This window comes from Pan troglodytes, chromosome 1, assembly GCF_028858775.2.
Source record: "Pan troglodytes isolate AG18354 chromosome 1, NHGRI_mPanTro3-v2.0_pri, whole genome shotgun sequence".
NCBI classification, from domain to species: Eukaryota; Metazoa; Chordata; class Mammalia; order Primates; family Hominidae; genus Pan; species Pan troglodytes.
This window is the reverse complement of record NC_072398.2, coordinates 59,982,169-59,993,077: the sequence shown is the minus strand read 5'-3', so window position 1 is coordinate 59,993,077 and position 10,909 is coordinate 59,982,169. Positions and strand designations below refer to the sequence as shown.

General features: G+C 40.3%; 1 pseudogene; it reads right to left on the bottom strand.

Annotated features, from left to right (window-relative positions):
- Positions 1–405: 405 nt before the first annotated feature.
- On the bottom strand, positions 406–9,529 carry LOC100615184 (glyceraldehyde-3-phosphate dehydrogenase-like; annotated as a pseudogene).
- Positions 9,530–10,909: the final 1,380 nt, after the last annotated feature.

The following is a 10,909-nucleotide window of genomic DNA, read 5'->3' as shown; positions in this document are numbered from 1 at the left end:
CCTTTTTCCAAAAAAATAGACTCGACAAACTACCTACACTTTTTTCAGCTCAATATAAAAATTAAAAAAAAACTTGATGTAAAACCCATCTTCACTCCTACGAGCCTTAAAGGCCAGTTACAGTGACAATCTGTGAGTTGTTTAATCACATCTAGTCTGAATAGAACAAAAAATAATTTCTTTTTTTCCATTCTTCTTCTTTTTTTTAATGAGTATAGGGGAATTTATTGATGGTCAGAACAAGGCAGGGCTACCAAAGCTCCTCCCTCTTCAGGGAGTCTGCATGAAAACAGTGAGGAGAGGAAATTCTCAGTATGGTGTGGGCTGAGTGGAGCAGGGACTCCTCAGCAGCTAAGGGCCTCTCTCTTCCTCTTTTAGTCTCATTGAGGCTGATGGTATGGAGGTCTACTCCTTGGAGGTCATGTAGACCACAAGGTCCACCACTCTGTTGCTGTAGCCAAATCTATCAATGCCAGCCCCAGCATCGATGGTGGAAGAGTGAGTGTCACTGTTAAAGTCAGACAAGACAGCCTGGTGCTCAGTGTAGCCCAGGATGCTCTTGAGGGGGCTTCCAGTGCCTGCTTCACCACCTTCTTGATGTTATCATATTTGGCAGGTTTCTCCAAATGGCAGGTTAGGTCCATGAGTGAGATGTTGGTAGTGGGAACACAGGAGGCTATACCAGTGAGGTTTGAACTTGACCACAGCCTTGGAAGCACAAGTAGATGCAGGGATGATGTTTTGGAGAGCCCTGTGGCCATCATGCCACAGTTTCCCAAAGGGGGCATCCACAGCCTTCTATGTGGCAGTGATGGCATATACTGAGGTCATGAGTCCCTCCATGATGCTGAAGTTGCCATGGATGACCTTGGCCAGGGGACCTAAGAAGTTGGTGGCCCAAAACGCATTGCTGACCATCTTGAGGCTGTTTTCATACTTCTCATGGTACATGCCCATCATGAACATAAGGATGTCACCAGAGGGGTCAGAGATAATGACCCGTTTGGCTCCCCCATTAAATGAATCATAGCCGTCTCCATGATAGTGAAGATATCACCGGACTCCACAACATAATTAGCATAAACATCAGCTCATTTTATTTTGGTGTGATCTTGCTCTTGAAAGATGGTAATGGGATTCCCTTTGATGACAAGCTTCCTTTTCTCAGCCTTGACAGTGACATGAAACCTGCCATGGGTGGAATCAAACAAGAACACTTAGACCATGCAGTTGAGGTCAATGAAAGGGTCATTGATGGTGACAATATCTCTTTCGCCAGAGTTAAAAGGAGACCTGGTGACAGGTCCTCGATATGGCCAAATTTGTTTACTTCAGCCTTCACTTTCATTATGGTGTTTCATGGATGCAGCTGGTGCTGCATGAGATGTGGCTGTCTGTCGAATGAGAGGAGCAGAGAGCCAAAATAACTTCATATGTAGCATCTATTAATAATTAAAGTAAAAATATAATTACATATAGTATTTTATTTAGAAAAGGAAAATGTCATTCAGGTTTGTTGAATTACATCATCCTATGGTGAGGATAACTTTAAGATAGTAGATACCCACAAAGAAGTCATATATAATCTACATTCTCTATAAGATGAGGCACCAAAACCCTTTATAAATCTGAACTACATCAGTGATACAAGTAAAAACAACATTTTTCCCTTTCAATCAAACAAACCAAAAAGTATTTCTTTCAGCACAATTTTGTCAATTTTTTTTTTCTTTTTTCTTTTATTTTGAGACAGAGTCTCACTCTGTCACCCAGGCTGGAGCACAATGGTGTGATTCCAGCCCACTGCAACCTCTGCCTCCCTGGTTTAAGTGATTCTCCTGCCTCAGCCTCCCAAGTAGCTGGGATTACAGGTGTGCACCACCACACCCAGCAATTTTATATTTTTAGTAGAGATGGGGTTTCACCATGTTAGCCAGGCTGATTTGGAACTCCTGGCCTCAGGTGATCTGCCTGCCTTGGCCTCCCAAAGTGCTGGGATTACAGGCATGAGCCACTGAGCCTGAACAAAAAATTTTTATTGACACTTTCAGTTCTATTATATTCCTGGAAAAATATACTTATTATTTTGTTGTTGTTACTAATTTTGTAGAGAGCTTCAAAAAGTTGCATTTTGTTTTTGCAATTCTTTTGTCAAGAATATCTTTTTTAAAATTTCTGGGCTGCTTGGACTTCCGGAGAAGAATGATCACTTCTGGTGTTTCTTCACAAATGAGAGGAAGAGATTGAAGACTCTGAAGTAAAGAAAGAAATGGAACAAATGAAGGCAAGGCATTGGATAATTACAGGGTGCAATTACATTGAAATTACAGTACTAATGCTAGTTAATACAAGTAATACATAGTTGGTCTCTATATAATCAGATCTTTCTTTTAACCTGTTCAAACTTTATTAAATGCCTTGGGAAAATATATTATGCATATTATCCCATGTAAATATTAAATGCAATATATGTGTATAAGGTTTTTAAGAGTAAAACTTCATAAACTATAAGTATTATAATTACTTTTTATTAGTATAGGCTATACATATACCCTTTCAAAAATTTTTGATTTTAGAGCACAATGTTTTTCATTCCTAACCAGCTCATAGTATGACATAGCTTTGATATTGATACCCTCCAAATCTGCAATGTTGGAGGCAATGCTTAATGGGAGGTGTTTGGATCATGAGGCCAGATCTTGCATGAATATCTTGGTGATATCCTTGAAGTAATGAGTGAGTTCTTGCTCTACTATTAGGTTCTGTGAGAAATGATTTTTAAAAAGAGCTTGGCATCTCCCTACCCTCTCTCTTGCCACCCCTCTTGTCATGTGATCTCTGCACACATTAACTCCCCTTTGCCTTTTGTGATGAGTGGAAGCGTCCTGAGGCCCTCACTGGAGTTATGCTTCTTGTAGGGCATGGAAAACTGTAAACCAGGACAGGTGCAGTGGCTTACACCTGTAACCAGCACTTTGGGCAGATCACTTGAGATCAGGAGTTTGAGACCAGCCTGCCCAACATGGTGAAACCCTCTCTTTACTAAAACCAGCTGGATGTGGTGGCACACACCTGTAATCACAGCTACTCAGGAAGTAGACTCAGGAATTACTTGAACCCGAGAGGTTGAGGTTGCAGTGAGCTGAGATCGTGCCACTGCACTCCAGCCTGAGTGGCAGAGTGAGGCTCTGTCAAAACAACAACAACAACAACAAAAACAAACAAACAAACAAAGAACTATGAGTCAAATAAATCTCTTTCCTTTATAAATTGATTAATTGCCCAGGTATTCCTTTATAACAACACAGAGTCAGACAAGTTACTTCACATATTATAAGCAGCATTGACATGTGGAAAGGTTATAATTTTGATGCAAATATTAAAAGGATTTTTAGGAAAATTTGCAAATCTCAAACTGTGTCAGAAACATTAGTAATTCACTATTACAATAAAACAAATCACTTACATATAGATTATATGATTATAAATATCTAGGTTGATTTCACTCGGATCAAATTTTACTGTTATATTTAAAATATAAATTTATCATTGGAAACATATTCTTTTCTAAAAGAAAACTAGAATGGTTTACTAATGCATTTTGGGGGCATATTTGATATTTATTAATAAAGGTTCTCTGTGAAGTAACGTGATATTAGATTATTTTTATAGCAAACTCTGTTTTTAGCTTCTCAACAAATTGCATATGCTAGCCCTGAGGAAAAATTTTAAAAATTATGTCCATTTGGATTTTTCACCCTTATTTATCTCCTAAATACATATTTTTCCTTGAGTATCAAGAGTCTTAAAACTTTTACTACTAAAATATTTTTTGCTAAAGTAATTATAAATACAAATTTGTTTAAGAGCTATAAATATTTTATAAGTTAAGAATTATTATATATCATTAGTTCCTTCCATTATATTAAATATACTTGCATAAGTATATAAAAGAAATAATGAGGAAAAAATAGGTAGAAAGTATTAAGTGCAGCCGTGTATTTAATTCAAGGATATTGCTATGGCTCTTACAAATCCAAATGGGAAATATTAAATAAAGAAACACCACCTGTGCATAGAAAACAATTTTAATAATTAAAGTGGGTTACTTTTCCCTATGATTACAAGTGTTTTGTTGTTGTTGTTGTTGTTTGTTTTACAAAATATGTTAAGATAACCAAAGAAACTTTTTTAAAAGTCTCAGCAGTTATGTTTTTAACTCAAGGATAATGAATAAAACAATTTTTAGTTTATGTTCTAAGCAATGAAACAGTCTAACAGTTGAATCACATTAATTACAGAGTTGCTGGATAAAAAAAAAAGTATAATTGAAATCACTACTTTTCTCCCAATTTTACTTGTTTGGAACGTATAGAATAGGGAAGTTTTAAAATAATATGGCTTTAAAGTCTTCAAAAATAGGGTTAATAACATTCAATTTTATGTATTTTCTTAATCATATTTATAATTAACATGTATCCTTTTGGGCCCATCATTTCATTACTGTAGAATTTTGACAAATCATATTGTCTACTCTTGAGTCATCTCATTTGGGAAGTAATTTGGACCAACAGCAGAGGTTCATACCTTAGGGTACTGAGCCTGACTGCTGCTGTACAGGTAATTTATGAACTCACGTATAACTTCACCAATGTGTGTGTGTGTGTTCCTCCTTACCTTGTGTAATTTATGGGGACTTGTCTAACACACTTAGTAGAGTTTATCTTCCATACAACACAATCACATAATGCCCAGTTTTAGGTATTTTTGTTTTAAATTCCTTCAAATGTTCTTGTGATCTCAGCTGGCATTCTTCTTCCTAGAATTAAACAAACAAACAAAAATCATGTGACCAAATAAATACACAATTAAGTAACCAAAAATTACACAGATTTGTTTAAATAGAAATAAAAAGTCTAGAGAAAATGTTTTTCAAATGTATTTATTTTAAAACCACATCTAAAATTGTATTTATTGTGTGCAATATGATGTTTTGAAGTATAAATATATTGTGGAATTGTTAAATATAGCTAACTGAAAAGTGTACCCACACAGTTAAAATTTTTGTGGTTAGGTTACTAGGTATTTTATTCTCTTTGAAGCAGTTGTGAATGGGAGTTCACTCATGATTTGGCTCTGTTTGTCTGTTGTTGGTGTATAGGAATGCTTGTGATTTTTGCACATTCATTTTGTATTCTGAGATTTGCTGAAGTTGCTTATCAGCTTAAGGAGGTTTTGGGCTGAGACAATGGGGTTTTCTAAATCTACTATAATGTCATCTGCAAACAGAGACAATTTGACTTCCTCTTTTCCTAATTGAATACCCATTATTTCTTTCTGCTGCCTGATTGCCCTGGCCAGAACTTCCAATACTATGTTGAATAGGAGTGGTGAGAGACAGCATCACTGTCTTGTGCCAATTTTCAGAGGGAATACTTCCAGTTTTTGCCCATTCCTCAAGGATCTAGAACTAGAAATACCATTTGACCCAGCCATCCCATTACTGGGTATATACCCAAAGGATTATAAATCACGCTGCTGTAAAGACACATACACATGTATGTTTATTGAGGCACTATTCACAATAACAAAGACTTGGAACCAACCCAAATGTCCATCAGTGATAGACTGGATTAAGAAAACGTGGCACATATACACCGTGGAATGCTATGCAGCCATAAAAAAGGATGAGTTCATGTCCTTTGTAGGGACATGGATGAAGCTAGAAACCATCATTCTGAGCAAACTAACACAAGGGCAGAAAACCAAACACCACATGTTCTCACTCATAGGTTGGAATTGAACAATGAGAACACTTGGACACAGGGTGGGGAACATCACACACCAGGGCCTGTTGTGGGGTGGGTGGAGGGGGGAGGATAGCATTAGGAGATATACCTAATGTAAATGACGAGTTAATGGGTGCAGCACACCAGCATGGCACATGTATATATATGTAACAAACCTACACGTTGTGCACGTGTACCCTAGAATCTGAAAGTATAATAAAAAAAAAAGACAAAAAAATTTGTGGTTAGGAAAATTAACATCACTCTCTTAGCATTTTTCAGTATGCAATATATTGTCATTAACTACAATCACCATTCTGCACAGTAGATCTTGCCAACCTATTACTCCTATCTAACTGTAAATATGTATCAATTGACCAAAATCTACTCAATCCCCACTCCTCCCTACCTATTGCAGCCTCTAGTAAACAAAGTTATAACCTCTGTTTGTATAAAGTCAACTTTTTAAGATTCTTCACATAAGTGGGATCATGCAGCATTTTTCTTTTTGTTCCCGGCTTATTTCATTTAACAAAAGTTTTCCAGGTTCATCCATGTTGTCACAAATGACAGAATTTCCATAATTTTTTATTTTTTATGTCTAATCTGTATTTTTTATTTTTTATGTCTAATCATTATGCTGAGGAGAGGGTTCAAGTCTCATGTTTATTGCAGTAGATAAGATATATAATCAACATAAGTGTCCCTCAAAGGATAAATGGACAAAAAAAGAGGCATATACATATCTATGCACATACAATTGAACACTAATAAGCTGTAAAAAAGAAAAAATTCTATAGAAACTTAAATAGTAATATTGTATAAAGGCATCTTTTTGTTGGAGAACATTCAAATGCTTTCCTTTTTAAGGAGGATTTTCAGTCTGGAGGTCTTTCACATTGCCATATGCATTAAATATATATGGGAGTTTAGTATAAGTAAAATTTTCTGTAAACCTAATGTCAGATGATGTGAAATCCAGATGAAGCTCAGCTTTCAATATCTCAATCACAGTAATACAGAAAAAGAAAACTATTCAAACTTGGAAAGAAACACAGTAGTATATTAATGGTGAGGACTGGTTTATTTGCTAACTCTAGTCTGTTTATTGCATTCCTCATTTCTTGTCTAACCTGGGGGCCCAATTCCATAGATATTTTTCAAATATATACATCTTGGAGTGTTAGATAGTTTATGAGAGTAACTGATAGGCAGAAATGTAAAAATGTACAAGAAGGCTCTGCAGAAACTGTGGTAGCATAGTAACGTTGTAGCAATTCAAAATGATAACTTGCTGTGATTAGAATTTTCAGAGTGGCATCAGCCAAGTGGCTGAGTAGACTTACCTTATATGCTCATATTCCTTATAAAAAAGGACCAAAACAAGAAATAAACCATGATATTTTCTTTTTTTATTTTAATTTTTTTAGTATTTATTGATCATTCTTGGGTGTTTCTCGGAGAGGGGGATTTGGCAGGGTCATAGGACAATAGTGGAGGGAAGGTCAGCAGATAAACGTGTGAACAAAGGTCTCTGGTTTTCCTAGGCAAGGGGCCCCACTGCCTTCCGCAGTGTTTGTGTCCCTGGGTACCTGAGATTAGGGAGTGATGATGACTCTTAACGAGTATGCTGCCTTCAAGTATCTGTCCAACAAAGGACCATCTTGCACCGCCCTTAATCCATTTAACCCTTAGTGGACACAGCACATGTTTCAGAGAGCACGGGGTTGGGGGTAAGGTTATAGATTAACAGCATCCCAAAGCAGAAGAATTTTTCTTAGTACAGAACAAAATGGAGTCTCCTATGTCTACTTCTTTCTACACAGACACAGTAACAATCTGATCTCTCTTTCTCTTCCCCACATTTCCCCCTTTTCTATTCGACAAAACCGCCATCATCATCATGGCCCGTTCTCAATGAACTGTTGGGTACACCTCCCAGACGGGGTGGCGGCCTGGCAGAGGGGCTCCTCACTTCCCAGACGGGGTGGCCGGGCAGAGGTGCCCCCCACCTCCCAGATGGGGTGGCAGGCGGGTGGGGGCTGCCCCCCACCTCCCGGATGGGGCAGCTGCCGGGCGGAGACGCTGCTCACTTCCCAGATGGGGCGGCTGCCGGGCAGAGGGGCTCCTCACTTCCCAGAAAGGGCGGCCTGTCAGAGACGCTCCTCACCTCCCAGACGGGGTGGCAGTGGGGCAGAGACACTCCTCAGTTCCCAGACGGGGTCGTGGCCCGGCAGAGGCGCTCTTCACATCCCAGACGATGGGCGGCCGGGCAGATGCTCCTCACTTCCTAGACGGGATGACGGCTGGGAAGAGGCTCTCCTCACTTCCCAGACTGGGCGGCCGGGCAGAGGGGCTCCTCACATCCCAGACGATGGGCGGCCAGGCAGAGACGCTCCTCACTTCCTAGACGGGGTGGCGGCCCGGCAGAGGCTGCAATCGGCACTTTGGGAGGTCAAGGCAGGTGGCTGGGAGGAGGAGGTTGTAGTGAGCCGAGACCACGCCACTGCACTCCAGCCTGGGAAACATTGAGCACTGAGTGAGCGAGACTCCGTCTGCAATACCGGCACCTCGGGAGGCCGAGGCTGCCAGATCACTCACCGTCAGGGGCTGGAGACCAGCCCGGCCAACACAGTGAAACCCCGTCTCCACCAAAAAATACGAAAACCAGTCAGGCGTGGCAGTGCACGCCTGCAATCCCAGGCACTAGGCAGGCTGAGGCAGGAGAATCAGGCAGGGAGGTTGCAGTGAGCCGAGATGGTGGCAGCACAGTCCAGCCTCAGCTGGGCATCAGAGGGAGACCGTGCAAAGGGGAGAGGGGAGAGGGGAGAGGGGAGAGGGGATATTTTCATTAGAGTGACTGAAGAAGTACACTGGAGAGAACTAGGAGAACAGTGAAATCTCAGAGAACAGTGATCACAAAAGCCCAGGATAGGACCATAAAGAAGGGAGCAAGGTATTCTTCCTCTGCCACACTGTCTCTCTTGCTGAAATTGGCTTGAAGTCAGAGGGGACTTCTTACCAAAGATCTCTAGATATAATAGACATCCCTAGTGGCTTCTGTTGTTGCCATGAATGCTAGCAATTTCTGCTTCATTAGAAATCTCAAGCTCTCAAAATCCCCAGATACTGTTCGGAGAGTAGCTGGGAATTCATGCAGCTACATTGCCTCAAAGTAGAAGTCTGCCTTCAGCACCCCGACTCCCACATCCTAAGCTGCTATGGCTCAGTGTCTTCTTGAAACTGAAACCACTACTAGAGTAAGTCTTATCCTAGGGGCTAGGAGCAACTGACCCTCTCCATACCTAAGGTTTCTCTGTAATTTGCCCAGATTCACACAAGTGCCTGCAATACCACCTCCCCAGCTGCCTGGAGCCTAGGACAGATGTAATGACCAAGACCCCAGCCTCTAAACCTGTGCAACATACCACTACCCCAGTGAACTGGTGGGCCTGCACAGTACAGAAGCCACTAGTCAGCCCAGCCTGCTGCACATTTACATGTCTACTTAGCCCAACACCAGGTCCTATGACTGGCATAGCCTCACCACAGATTGCTTCAGATACACCCAGGCTTGACACATTCTCATCCACTCATGTACATACCAACAGCCAGTCTGGTGGCTAGACAGACTGAGGCAAGGTCAAAGGGCTCCCACGGTATCTGCATCCTCCTGCATCTGGTTTAACAGCCATCTGGGGCAGCCTCATCCCTGCAGAGAAACTGCCACAATGCCACATGGCCCAATCATGCCTACTCACCCTCACTCTTAGCCTGACAGCTGTCTGGGAGTGACCCTTCTCCTGAAGACAGACCACAAGAAGGTCACCAGGCACTGCTATGCCTGAACACACTCAGCCCAACATCCAGTCTGGTGGCAATCCTGTCCCCCAATGGAGATAGTCACACAGTCTTCAGGTTGGCTATGCCAGTGTGTGTCCAAGCCTGGCCCAGCAACCAGCCTGTGGACAGCAACAACCTACACAGAGGGCCACAAAATAGCCTTTTGGCCCTCTGTGCCTGCAAGCAATATGACAATCAGCCTAGCTTCTGCTCCCAGTGGAATCATGCCACTGCCATCACAAACTCCTAAGCATCTTAGGTCATTGGGGCAATTATAGCCTTCACTGAAGATTACAGCTAATGAAAATGCACAGAGACCTCACTACTGAACCCACCCAGAACGAAAGTCAATGCATTATATGGATAGGAATATCCAGATTAAAAAGCTCAAAGGTATATAATTGGATTCAACCCAAAAGAATCCTCTCTAAGGCACATTATATTCAAACCATCAGGTTAAAGACAAAGAAATAATTCTAAAAACATCAAAACAATCAAGTCACACATGAAGGAATTTCCGTTAGACTCACAGAAGATTTCTTAGCAAAAACCTTACAGTCTAAGAGAGAATTAGGTATTATATTTAAAGTACTAAAAAAAGTCACCTAAAATACCGTATCCAGCAAAGCTATACTTCAGAAATGGGAGATAAATGAAGATCTTTCCAGACAAGCAGTAGCTGAGGGAATTCATCACTCACTAGACCAGCCTTAGGAAGAATGCTTGAGAGTGCTACAACTGAAACAAAAGGAAGATAATAACTAACATAGAAACATGTGAAAGCATAAAATTCACCAGTAAAGGAAAATTCATAAATTTAACTCAGAATAATATAGTAATAATTCTCAAACTATCAAAAGTTAAAGGCAAAGAAATAATTCTAAAAACAGCAAGAGAAAAACATCACACATAGGAAATTTCTATTAGACTAAGATAATTTTTCTCAGCAGAAACCTTACAGTCCAAGAGGTTTTGTTTTGTTCTGTTTGTTTTGTTTTTGGTCAAAAATTTTCCCTTTTAAATATTTTATCTCAATAGTTTTTGAGGAAAATGTGGTTTTCAGTTACGTGGATAAGTTCTTTATTAGTGATTTCTGAGATTTTGGTGCACCTGTCAGCCAAGCAGGGTATACTATATCCAATATTTAGTCTTTTATCCCTCATCCCCTTCCCACTCTTCCCTTCAGTCCCCTAAATCCATTATATCATTCTTATCCTTTGTATCCTCATAGCTTAACTACCACTTATAATTGAGAACATACAATATTTGGTTTTTAA